The sequence below is a fragment of the Pseudophryne corroboree genome, chromosome 12, assembly GCF_028390025.1.
Source record: "Pseudophryne corroboree isolate aPseCor3 chromosome 12, aPseCor3.hap2, whole genome shotgun sequence".
In the NCBI taxonomy this organism is placed as follows: domain Eukaryota; kingdom Metazoa; phylum Chordata; class Amphibia; order Anura; family Myobatrachidae; genus Pseudophryne; species Pseudophryne corroboree.
In genome coordinates, this window is record NC_086455.1 from 5,376,147 (window position 1) to 5,389,324 (window position 13,178).

Here is a 13,178-nt window from a genome sequence, read left to right on the forward strand (position 1 = left end):
AATTCAAGGTCCATGTGACCAGTATGGATTTAATGCTGGGTCTGGATTATGGTCACCCTATGGATACTATTATTATTACTATTAAGAAAAACACAAAATCAAGGTGTGTTTCACTGTCAGATCTACAAAAAGTATTCTGCTCTGCATCCTGTTTTGAGAAGTTGTCTATATCGAATGCTTATCTTCCTCTCTAATGATTGTCCTAATCATGAATTAGTCTATATTTCCCTGTAGTAACAAGAGAAAGCAATAAAATGTAATTCTAAATGGCATTTTGTGTTGTGTTTTATGTTTTTATATTATACAGTCTGTATGTGAAAAGCACATTAAGATCTGTCCTTGTTAGGTTACAGAAATAGAGGTTCTGATGCAAATATTGTATTAGTGGCCCATTAAGATTATTCGTTTTTGGGCTCATGTAAAAACAGTAGGGTAAGAGACCAGGTTCGTACTGGCCCACCGGAGGACAGGATAAATCCTGTGTGGGCCTTACTGCTTGAGGGCCCCTTCCCTTCCCCTGTGGGTCAGGTCCAGACTGTGCACATTATTAGACTGACTTAGGGTGAGTTGGAGGAACACAGGCATATCATTCATATAGTAGCTCATATTGAAGAGATCTTTAGCACCAGTGCAGAATATGGCATCCCTGCCAGCCAAATGCAACTGTAAATATATCTATGAGTTACTTTCACAACACTGTAAAAACACATTGTACATATGGTTTCTGCATCCAGCAAGATAGCATGTGGTGGAATCAAGCTGCAAGTATAAGACAAACTACAACTGAAAATTCCATTTTGGGTGGAATATAAGAAGTTAAATTCAGTCTGCAAGGGTTACTCTCACTGGCAGTGAGTTGTCAGAGGATCTAAAGCTGCTTGTCTGAAAGAAAAAGACAAGTGGCCAAATGTAAGAGAGGGTCTGATTCATAGTTGTACGGTATTGCATAGCCGCAGAGAAGCCATGAGTGGAGTAGCCATGAGTGCAGATAAGCCATGAGTGCAGAGAAGCCATGAGTGCAGAGAAGCCATGAGTCCTGAGAAGCCATGAGTGCAGAGAAGCCATGAGAAGCCATGAGTGCAGAGAAGTCATGAGAAGCCTTGAGTGCAGAGAAGTCATGAGTGCAGAGAAGTCATGAGAAGCCTTGAGTGCAGAGAAGCCATGAGTGCAGAGAAGTCATGAGAAGCCATGAGTGCAGAGAAGTCATGAGAAGCCATGAGTGCAGAGAAGCCACGAGAAGCCATGAGTACAGAGAAGTCATGAGAAGCCATCAGTACAGAGAAGTCATGAGAAGCCATGAGTGCAGAGAAGCCATGAGTGGAGTAGCCATGAGTCCAGAGAAGCCATGAGTGCAGAGAATTCATGAGAAGCCATGAGTCCAGAGAGGGCCTGATTCATAGTTGTACGGTATTGCATAGCTGAAGAGAAGCCATGAGTGGAGTAGTCATGAGTGCAGAGAAGCCATGAGTGCAGAGAAGCTATGAGTGCAGAGAAGCTATGAGTGCAGAGAAGTCATGAGTGCAGAGAAGCCATGAGAAGCCATGAGTGCAGAGAAGCCATGAGTGCAGAGAAGTCATGAGAAGCCATGAGTGCAGAGAAGCCATGAGAAGCCATGAGTGCAGAGAAGCCATGAGAAGCCATGAGTGCAGAGATCCATGAGTGCAGAGAAGTCATGAGAAGCCATGAGTGCAGAGAAGTCATGAGAAGCCATGAGTGCAGAGAAGCCATGAGTGCAGAGAAGTCATGAGAAGCCATGAGTGCAGAGAAGTCATGAGTGCAGAGAAGTCATGAGAAGCCATGAATGCAGAGAAGCCATGAGTGCAGAGAAGCCATGAGTGGAGTAGCCATGAGTGCAGAGAAGCCATGAGTGCAGAGAAGTCATGAGAAGCCATGAGTCCAGAGGAGCCATGAGTGCAGAGAAACAGTAGGGTAAGAGACCAGGTTCGTACTGGCCCACCAGAGGACAGGATAAATCCTGTGTGGGCCTTACTGCTTGTGAGCCCCTTCCCTTCCCCTGTGGGTCAGGTCCAGACTGTGCACATTATTAGACTGACTTAGGGTGAGTTGGAGGAACACAGGCATATCATTCATATAGTAGCTCATATTGAAGAGATCTTTAGCACCAGTGCAGAATATGGCATCCCTACCAGCTAAATGCAACTTTAAATATATCTATGAGTTACTTTCACAACACTGTAAAAACACATTGTACATACGGTTTCTGCGTCCAGCAAGATAGCATGTGGTGGAATCAAGCTGCAAGTATAAGACAAACTACAACTGAAAATTCCATTTTGGGTGGAATATAAGAAGTTAAATTCAGTCTGCAAGGGTTACTCGCACTGGCAGTGAGTTGTCAGAGGATCTAAAGCTGCTTGTGTGAAAGAAAAAGACAAGTGGCCAAATGTAAGAGAGGGCCTGATTCATAGTTGTACGGTATTGCATAGCCGCAGAGAAGCCATGAGTGGAGTAGCCATGAGTGCAGAGAAGCCATGAGAAGCCATGAGTGCAGAGAAGTTATGAGAAGCCACGAGTGCAGAGAAGCTATGAGTGCAGAGAAGTCATGAGAAGCCATGAGTCCAGAGAAGTCATGAGAAGCCATGAGTGCAGAAAAGTCATGAGAAGCCATGAGTGCAGAGAAGCCATGAGAAGCCATGAGTGCAGAGAAGCCATGAGTGCAGAGAAGTCATGAGAAGCCATGAGTGCAGATAAGTAATGAGAAGCCATGAGTGCAGAGAAGCCACGAGAAGCCATGAGTGCAGAGAAGTCATGAGAAGCCATGAGTGCAGAGAAGTCATGAGAAGCCATGAGTGCAGAGAAGCCATGAGAAGCCATGAGTGCAGAGAAGCCATGAGTGCAGAGAAGTCATGAGAAGCCATGAGTGCAGAGAAGTAATGAGAAGCCATGAGTGCAGAGAAGCCACGAGAAGCCATGAGTGCAGAGAAGTCATGAGAAGCCATGAGTGCAGAGAAGTAATGAGAAGCCATGAGTGCAGAGAAGCCACGAGAAGCCATGAGTGCAGAGAAGTCATGAGAAGCCATGAGTGCAGAGAAGCCATGAGTGCAGAGAAGTCATGAGAAGCCATGAGTCCAGAGGAGCCATGAGTGCAGAGAAGCAGCTTTACAATACCGCACAAACTAATATCCTAATGCTGCAGAAGACCTCCTGACAGCTTTACAGATCTGAGTATTTGGACACAGGCATAATGCGAAAATATGCTAATGCCGCAGCCACTGACCCATCTAATCCACTCCTTGCGTACAAACACGCAGCATCGGCAACCCAGATTGCATAATCAAACTTCAGAGCAACCCTCTGGTTGCTGGGAATGTCCATCAGAACTAAGCTGCCGGGTACAGTTGAACAGAGCCGTAACTAGACATTTTGGTGACCTGTGCCAGAAATAGAATCGGTGTCGCCTCCTCCCCCTACTAAAAGTAAAACAGGCAGAGTGCGCACCGAAGGCGTGCATCAAAAAATATAGGGACGTGGCTTCATGGGGAAGGAACGTAACATTACGCCGCACAGTAGTCTCCATTAGTCAGATTACGCCACACAGTTGTGCCACTTATACACATTATAACAGGTAGAGATCCCTTTTACTCATTACGCCAGGTAGAGTCCCCTTTTATACAGTACACCAGGTAGATTCCCCTTTTACACATTATGCCAGATAGATTCCCCTTTTACACATTACGCCAGGTATTGCTCCCCTTTACACATTAGGTCAGGTAGAGACCCTTTTTACACAATACACCAGGTAGAGTCCCTTTTTACACATTACATCAGGTAGTGGCCCCCCTTTACACATTACGCCAGGTAGAGTCCCCTTTTAAACATGCCAGGTAGAGTCCCCTTTTACACATTATGCCAGTACCAGCCCACTTTTACACATTACACCAGGTAGAGTCCCCTTTTACACGTTACGCCAGATATAGCCCCCTTTTACACATTACACCAGGTAGAGTCCCCTTGTACATATTACATCAGGTAGAGCACCCTTTTACAATGCCATGTAGAGCCCCTGTTACACATTGCGCCTGGTAAAGCCCCCTTTTACACATTGAGCCATGTAGAGCCCTTATACATGTTAAGTCAGGTTGAGCCCCCTTTTCCACATTACGCCAAGTATGGCACTCTTCTACACATTACGCCAGGTCGAGTCCCCTTTTACACATTGCGCCAGGTAGAGTAATAGAAAGTAGCACTACTCACCACCTCAAGCTCTGTGACTAAGGGCAGGTGGGGGAAAGGTCAACGGAGGTCTGTCTCTGAACTCATTGGGCTGTGATCTGTAATGGTTCCCCGTCTAGCCAAAACCCCCCCCCCCCCCCCCCCTGCCACTGTAGGAGTCAGCTGGGGCAGGTAGAGACATCACAAAGAGATACTGCAGGGGGTGCGGAGCATCCGATCCGGGGGGAAGGTGGCGCTGCAAGCCTGGAAAGTGGTACGCTCAGCAGCAGAGAAGGAGCTGAGCGCACACCACTACATACAAGACAGCTCTGCGGCAGTGGGAGGCAGGCGGCAGTGAGTGAGTGAGCGAGCGGCCATGTAGGTGGTGCTGCCAGATGGCACACAGCTAGTTACGGCCCTGCAGTTGAGCTGTGTACACAGGTGGAGTCCTCCATTAAAGCCCACACACAGATAATGACTGTCAAAAACTCTGCAACCATAGTCTCAATGTGACCGCTGTCAATATCAATATTGCCGCAACTGTTGTGATTAAAAAAGACGCAGAGCCGGATGTAAATGGAGTGCCAGACGGACGGAGCTCTGAGATTACGTTTTTATAAAGCAGTAATCATTTACAAGGCAAAACCAACGAGTTTGGACGGAGTCTCGGAGCTCCAGCTGTCTCGCACTCCATTACATCCGGCCCGCAGTGTTTTACATCTCCCATAACACAATTATTTGCATTAAAAATAGCTAAATGAAATTTTCCATGCCAGTTATTAACGTCTGCTTACTTACTATGAATTTAGACCAAATCATTTATGATCATTTAGGTTTGGTGTAGCATGGAATTACAAATAAATGAGAATTAAGATTCACTTTCTTGTGTGACTCACTTTTTCTTCTTTTCATAGCAATTCCTTAGGATTCCTGTAGGGTCAGAAGGTAACATGAGGAGAGCATTAGCCCAGCAATTACTGTACATAATCTGCATTGTGATTCTAATCCACTATATGTTAACGATCACATTTTTGTGTTCTAGTCAAACAGGAGAGTAGATTTTTGAGGTAGTGGTGCCCTCTACTGTTACACACTGGTATTGCCATCTCATACAATTACACACAGTGGCAATACTACTGTAGGTGACCGTGTTCCCGCTGTACTTTGTGATCTCACATGCCTGACTGTGTACCTATACCCTATGACCTAAAATGTCTTGGGGGGGGGGGGGTATTCAATTAGTGCTGTTTTTTCACCTAGAAGAAAAAAATTGCAGTTTTTGCTATTTTTGGGGCGAATGGGGATTCACCCTATGCAATCGCAGGGCTGTTTTTTCACCTAGCTCGCGTATTCGCTGATTTTGAGACATTTTTCGCCAATGCCTCTTCACTAAAAAAAAAAAAGGAGTGAAAAGACATTGGCGAAAATGTCTTGAAAACAAGCAAAAACGGCCCACAATTGAATACTCCGCAGGGAAACTTCGATAACCCCAAAATTGCCAGAGCTAATTGAATACCCCCCCTTTGTCTGTAAAAGCTTTATACCAATTTTATTCAAGTTAATAGATTTTAATAGTTGTTTTATCTCCTGCAAAACTCGAGGACACCTGCTAAAACTGGAAGGAAACTTGAATAAAAATGACTTTACAGGTGGTAGGGGCCAACACAGCAGAGGAATGTACACATGCATGGGATAGACATACGGATATCTTTACAAAGAACCAAGGATCAAATTGGGTTGAGATTACAAAAAGACAGAAAAGGAGCAGACTAGTTGGGCCATGTGGTTCTCATCTGTGGTCACTTTCTATGTTTCTATGTAAAACATTTTACAGTGTTACTGTATTGTTGTCACAGAAAGAGGAAGCGCTGGTGGAATATGGAGTACACAGGAGTTTAATCCTAGTGACATACTGAGGGAAATTCTCCACCCCATTCTGTTATAGAACGTCCCCACGTGTTTGATCGCACATGAGGAGGGGTGAGCGCAGGAATGGCAGCCACTCCTATTATCACCAGAGTAGGGTGTTCCAATCCACCACAATGCACCTGATTCAATATCACATAATCTCAGAGTGCGTCCAGCGTAACAATGATACACGGCATACAGAATATGAGAAGCAGTACTGTGCACCCAGAGTAACAATGATACACGACATACAGAATATGAGAAGCAGTACTGTGCATCCAGAGTAACAATGATACACGGCATACAGAATATGAGAAGCAGTACTGTGCATCCAGAGTAACAATGATACACGGCATACAGAATATGAAAAGTAGTACTGTGCATCAAGAGTAACAATGATACATGGCATACAGAAGTAGTACTGTGCATCCAGAGTAACAATTATACACGGCATACAGAATATGAGAAGTAGCACTATGCATCAAGAGTAACAATGATACATGGCATACAGAAGTTGTACTGTGCATCCAGAGTAACAGTGATACACGGCATACAGAATATGAGAAGTAGCACTGTGCATCAAGAGTAACAATGATATATGGCATACATAATATGAGAAGTAGTACTGTGCATCCAGAGTAATAATGATGCATGGCATACAGAATATGAGAAGTGGTACTGTACATCCAGAGTAACAATGATGCATAGCATACAGAATATGAGAAGTAGTACTGTGCATCAAGAGTAACAATGCTGCATGACATACAATATATGAGAAGTGGCACTGTGCATCCAGAGTAACAATGATATATGGCATACAGAATATGAGAAGTAGTACTGTGCATCCAGAGTAACAGTGATACACATCATACAGAATATGAGAAGTATCACTGTGCATCAAGAGTAATAATGATACATGGCATACAGAATATGAGAAGTAGTACTGTGCATCCAGAGTAACAATGATGCATAGCATACAGAATATGAGAAGTAGTACTGTGCACCAAGAGTAACAATGCTGCATGGCATACATAATATAAGAAGTAGTACTGTGCACCCAGAGTAACAATGATACACGGCATGCAGAATATGAGAAGTAGCACTGTGCATCAAGGGTAACAATGATACACGGCATACAGAATATGAGAAGTGGCACTGTGCATCAAGAGTAAAAATTATATATGGCATACAGAATACGAGAAGTAGAACTGTGCATCCAGAGTAACAATGATACCCAGCATAGTGAATACGAGAAGTAAGACTGTGCCTCCAGCATTAACAATAAGGAATCAGAATGGATGACTGTCGTCCAGGGTCCCGGCGTTCATAATACAGATGCCGGGATCCCAGTGTTCAAAATCCCAACAGGGGTGACCCTTTGGTCCTGTAGCCTAAACCTAACCTCCCTATTAGTGCCTGAACCTAACCACCCCTTGGAGGTGCCTAAACCTAACCTCTCATCTCCACTGCCTAAACCTAACCCTATCTTCCCCCGCAGTCTGACCATAACCTCCCCCAGGGGTGCCTAACCCTCCCTCCACACAGCCTAACCCTGTCTCTACGCCCCCACCACCACCACCACCACCACACCCAGCAGCCTAACCCCTAACCCCCGGGTGGCATCTAAACCTAATCCCCCTTCCCGTCCCTAAACCTAACCCTCCGGCTGGTCTAATAATCGGGATTCCGGCGTGGGACTCCTGCCTCTTTTGGAGTTCCGATGTTGGGAATCCAACAGGTGTCGGGATTCTGGCGTCGGGATTCGAGCTGCCAGGATCCCGATAGCCGGCATATTCACTGCATCCCAACAATGGTACATGCCATACAGTATACGAGAAGTAGGACTGTGCATACAGCATTAACAATGATCCTGCCATATAGTATACGAGAAGTAGGACTGTGCATACAGCATTAACAATGATCCTGCCATACAGTATACGAGAAGTAGGACTGTGCATACAGCATTAACAATGATCCTGCCATACAGTATACGCATCTAGCACGCCAGTAGAGTTCCGTCTAGGCTGTTTCAGCAGGGTGCTGCACCCTACAGGATCATAAACCGCCCCCTTGTATACAGAAGGCAGCAGTCACAGTGCAGATTGCCCACCTCTGACACTGGAACACAACGTCTCTCCTTAGTGAAATGAATGGCAGAGCAGGCACTGTGACATCACTGCTGTGGCTGCCGACACGACAGCAGTCTGATAAAGAGGGAAAGAACAGGGTAAGCAGTGAGCATGTGCTGCTTACACCATTTCCCTAATAGAAGAACAGACTTGCCCAGATTTATCAAGCCTTGGAGAGTGATAAACTGCGCGGTGATAAAGTACCCACCAATCTGCTCCTGTCATTTTTCAAACACAGCCTGTAACATGACAGTTAGGAGCTGATTGGTTGGTCATTTCTCACCGTGCAATTTATCACTCTCCACGGCTTGATAAATCTGGGCATTATTTTGCACCTATACTGTGCATTATACCCTCTGCTTAGCTTTTCTGTTGTATAACACATAAGGATTAGAACTACTGTATTTAGGTGTTGTCTGGAGGAGACATTTCTTATTATCTACTTATTATGTATATGCTGCAGCCGATCTTTCAGGGACACATACAGTATGTTTCTCAGTATAGATGTCGGGTGTCACATGGGTGTCATATATGTATGTATGGGTATATGATACACAAGGGGAAAATATATGTACAAAACTATAAACATACTGTATGTGTTATGCTTTGTGCGCAAAACATCACATCAACAATGTGCCGCCTCAATGCTCAGCACCTGCCCTAAAATCCTAGCGGGGACACTAGAACAGTGATACCAGGCATACATGAGACAATAAGTAGGACTGTGCATCCAGTGTAAATATTATACCCAGCATACATGAGACAATAAGTAGGACTGTGCATCCAGTGTAAATATTATACCCAGCATACAGAATACGAGAAGTAGGACTGTGCATTCAGTGTAAATATTATACCCAGCATACAGAATACGAGAAGTAGGACTGTGCATTCAGTGTAAATATTATACCCAGCATACAGAATACGAGAAGTAGGACTGTGCATCCAGTGTAAATATTATACCCAGCATACATGAGACAATAAGTAGGACTGTGCATCCAGTGTAAATATTATACCCAGCATACAGAATATGAGAAGTAGGACTGTGCATTCAGTGTAAATATTATACCCAGCATACAGAATACGAGAAGTAGGACTGTGCATCCAGTGTAAATATTATACCCAGCATACAGAATACGAGAAGTAGGACTGTGCATCCAGTGTAAATATTATACCCAGCATACAGAATACGAGAAGTAGGACTGTGCATCCAGTGCAAATATTATACCCAGCATACAGAATACGAGAAGTAGGACTGTGCATCCAGTGTAAATATTATACCCAGCATACAGAATACGAGAAGTAGGACTGTGCATCCAGTGTAAATATTATACCCAGCATACAGAATACGAGAAGTAGGACTGTGCATCCAGTGTAAATATTATACCCAGCATACAGAATACGAGAAGTAGGACTGTGCATCCAGTGTAAATATTATACCCAGCATACAGAATACAAGAAGTAGGACTGTGCATCCAGTGTAAATATTATATACCCCGCATAGAGAATACAAGAAGTAGGACTGTGCATCCAGTGTAAATATTAAACCCAGCATATAGAATATGAGAAGTAGGACTGGGCATCCAGCGTAACAGTGGTACCCAGCATAGAGAATATGAGAAGTAGGACTGAGCATCCAGCATAACAGTGGTACCCGGCATAGAGAATATGAGAAGTAGGACTGAGCATCCAGCATAACAGTGGTACCCAGCATAGAGAATATGAGAAGTAGGACTGAGCATCCAGCATAACAGTGGTACCCGGCATACAGAATATGAGAAGTAGGACTGAGCATCCAGCATAACAGTGGTACCCGGCATAGAGAATATGAGAAGTAGGACTGAGCATCCAGCATAACAGTGGTACCCAGCATATAGAATATGAGAAGTAGGACTGGGCATCCAGCGTAACAGTGGTACCCAGCATAGAGAATATGAGAAGTAGAACTGAGCATCCAGCATAACAGTGGTACCCGGCATAGAGAATATGAGAAGTAGGACTGGGCATCCAGCATAACAGTGGTACCCAGCATAGAGAATATGAGAAGTAGGACTGAGCATCCAGCATAACAGTGGTACCCGGCATAGAGAATATGAGAAGTAGGACTGAGCATCCAGCGTAACAGTGGTACCCGGCATAGAGAATATGAGAAGTAGGACTGAGCATCCAGCATAACAGTGGTACCCAGCATAGAGAATATGAGAAGTAGGACTGAGCATCCAGCATAACAGTGGTACCCGGCATACAGAATATGAGAAGTAGGACTGAGCATCCAGCATAACAGTGGTACCCGGCATAGAGAATATGAGAAGTAGGACTGAGCATCCAGCATAACAGTGGTACCCAGCATAGAGAATATGAGAAGTAGGACTGAGCATCCAGCATAACAGTGGTACCCGGCATAGAGAATATGAGAAGTAGGACTGAGCATCCAGCATAACAGTGGTACCCAGCATAGAGAATATGAGAAGTAAGACTGAGCATCCAGCATAACAGTGGTACCCGGCATAGAGAATATGAGAAGTAGGACTGAGCATCCAGCGTAACAGTGGTACCCGGCATAGAGAATATGAGAAGTAGGACTGAGCATCCAGCATAACAGTGGTACCCAGCATAGAGAATATGAGAAGTAGGACTGAGCATCCAGCATAACAGTGGTACCCGGCATACAGAATATGAGAAGTAGGACTGAGCATCCAGCATAACAGTGGTACCCGGGATAGAGAATATGAGAAGTAGGACTGAGCATCCAGCATAACAGTGGTACCCAGCATAGAGAATATGAGAAGTAGGACTGAGCATCCAGCATAACAGTGGTACCCGGCAAAGAGAATATGAGAAGTAGGACTGAGCATCCAGCATAACAGTGGTACCCAGCATAGAGAATATGAGAAGTAGGACTGAGCATCCAGCGTAACAGTGGTACCCGGGATAGAGAATATGAGAAGTAGGACTGAGCATCCAGCATAACAGTGGTACCCAGCATAGAGAATATGAGAAGTAGGACTGAGCATCCAGCGTAACAGTGGTACCCGGGATAGAGAATATGAGAAGTAGGACTGAGCATCCAGCATAACAGTGGTACCCGGGATAGAGAATATGAGAAGTAGGACTGAGCATCCAGCATAACAGTGGTACCCGGGATAGAGAATATTACCTAGTTCAGCACAGGTGACGGCAATCATACATTCATGGGGAAGCCCAGGAGCAGAGCGTTTTGTACCTGGTGGAAGGAGTCATGTTGGAGGATCTGATTCAGGGCAGTACCACCCTCTCTGGCCACAGTGGGGCGCTGGATACACACCCTTTCAGCCTTGTCAGATCTCAGGCTCCTGGCCATGAACAGTTTGCAAACTAGCGCCACCTAGCCTGTAATAAGAGGTGATGACACAAAGTTTGTTGCATTACCAGTCTGTAAGGTATCCCACCTTCCCCCCAGGTGTTTCATGTCTTGATGGTTTTTACCCTGAAGCTACAGAAAATGGTGATTTGCACAGATGCTTTAGTCTGATCTATTATAACCCATGCTATGACAGGTACTGTGTGTTGTTAATAATATTAGAAGCATTTTGCACAGATTCAGCTTTGATTTTGACTTTAATGGCACATTAGTAATAAAAGTGCAGTGTGCGTGACGCTTTACATCCAGAGAACCAGTCCGCCCACCCCTGCCCAGCCTTCCCTCAGGCTTTCAGAGCGAGAGAGAGGGTTCGGCGGCGTTGTGCAAACACTGACATACTTGGAATAGTGAGACGGATGAAGCGAGCCACCAGCTCAGCTGCATACACACACAGTTATATAGGAAACAGCTCTGGACATTGGCAGAATGACGACGTGACGCCTCCTCCTGACCTAACACTTATCTCTTCGTTTAAAAAAAACAATATGGTGTCTATTTAGGAAAGCTAAGAAAAAGACTATGAGGTAAATTTACTAAGACGGGAGTTCCATTTAAGATGGGATGTTGTCCTTAGCAACCAATCACATTCTACTTCTCATTTATCTAGCACCTTCTAGAACAGGGATGGGGAACCTTTAGCACTCCAGCTGTTGTTGAACTATACATCCCAGCAGGCCCTGCAACAGTTTTAACATGGCCAAATAGCAAAAAGGTAGCAAGGCATGCTGGATTGTGTAGTTCAATAACAGCTAGAGGGACAAAGGTTCACCATCCCTTTTCTAGAAGATAATACCTGGAAACTGATTGGTTGCTATGGGCAACATCCGATCTTAAGCAGAGCTCCCATCTTGGTACATTTACTACTATGTCCAGTAAAAGAGCAGTTTTATCTGTCGTTACTGTAGTGGTCCTCACTGTGAGAGAAAGGTAGGTGACTGTGAGAGGAAGGAAGATGACTGTGAGAGAAAGGTAGGTGACTGTGAGAGAAAGGTGGATGACTGTGAGAGGAAGGTAGGTGACTGTGAGAGGAAGGAAGATGACTGTGAGAGGAAGGTAGGTGACTGTGAGAGGAAGGTAGGTGACTGTGAGAGAAAGGTAGGTGACTGTGAGAGAAAGGTAGGTGACTGTGAGAGAAAGGTGGATGACTGTGAGAGAAAGGAAGATGACTGTGAGAGGAAGGTAGGTGACTGTGAGAGAAAGGTGGATGACTGTGAGAGAAAGGAAGATGACTGTGAGAGGAAGGTAGGTGACTGTGAGAGGAAGGAAGATGACTGTGAGAGGAAGGTAGGTGACTGTGAGAGGAAGGTAGGTGACTGAGAGAAAAGAAGATGACTGTGAGAGAAAAGAAGATGATTGTGAGAGAAAAGAAGATGACTGTGAGAGGAAGGTAGGTGACTGTGAGAGGAAGGTAGGTGACTGTGAGAGAAAAGAAGATGACTGTGAGAGAAAAGAAGATGATTGTGAGAGGAAGGTAAGGTTACTGTGAGAGAAAGGAAGATGACTGTGAGAGGAAGGTAGGTGACTGTGAGAGAACGGAAGATGATTGTGAGAGGAAGGTCGGTGACTGTGAG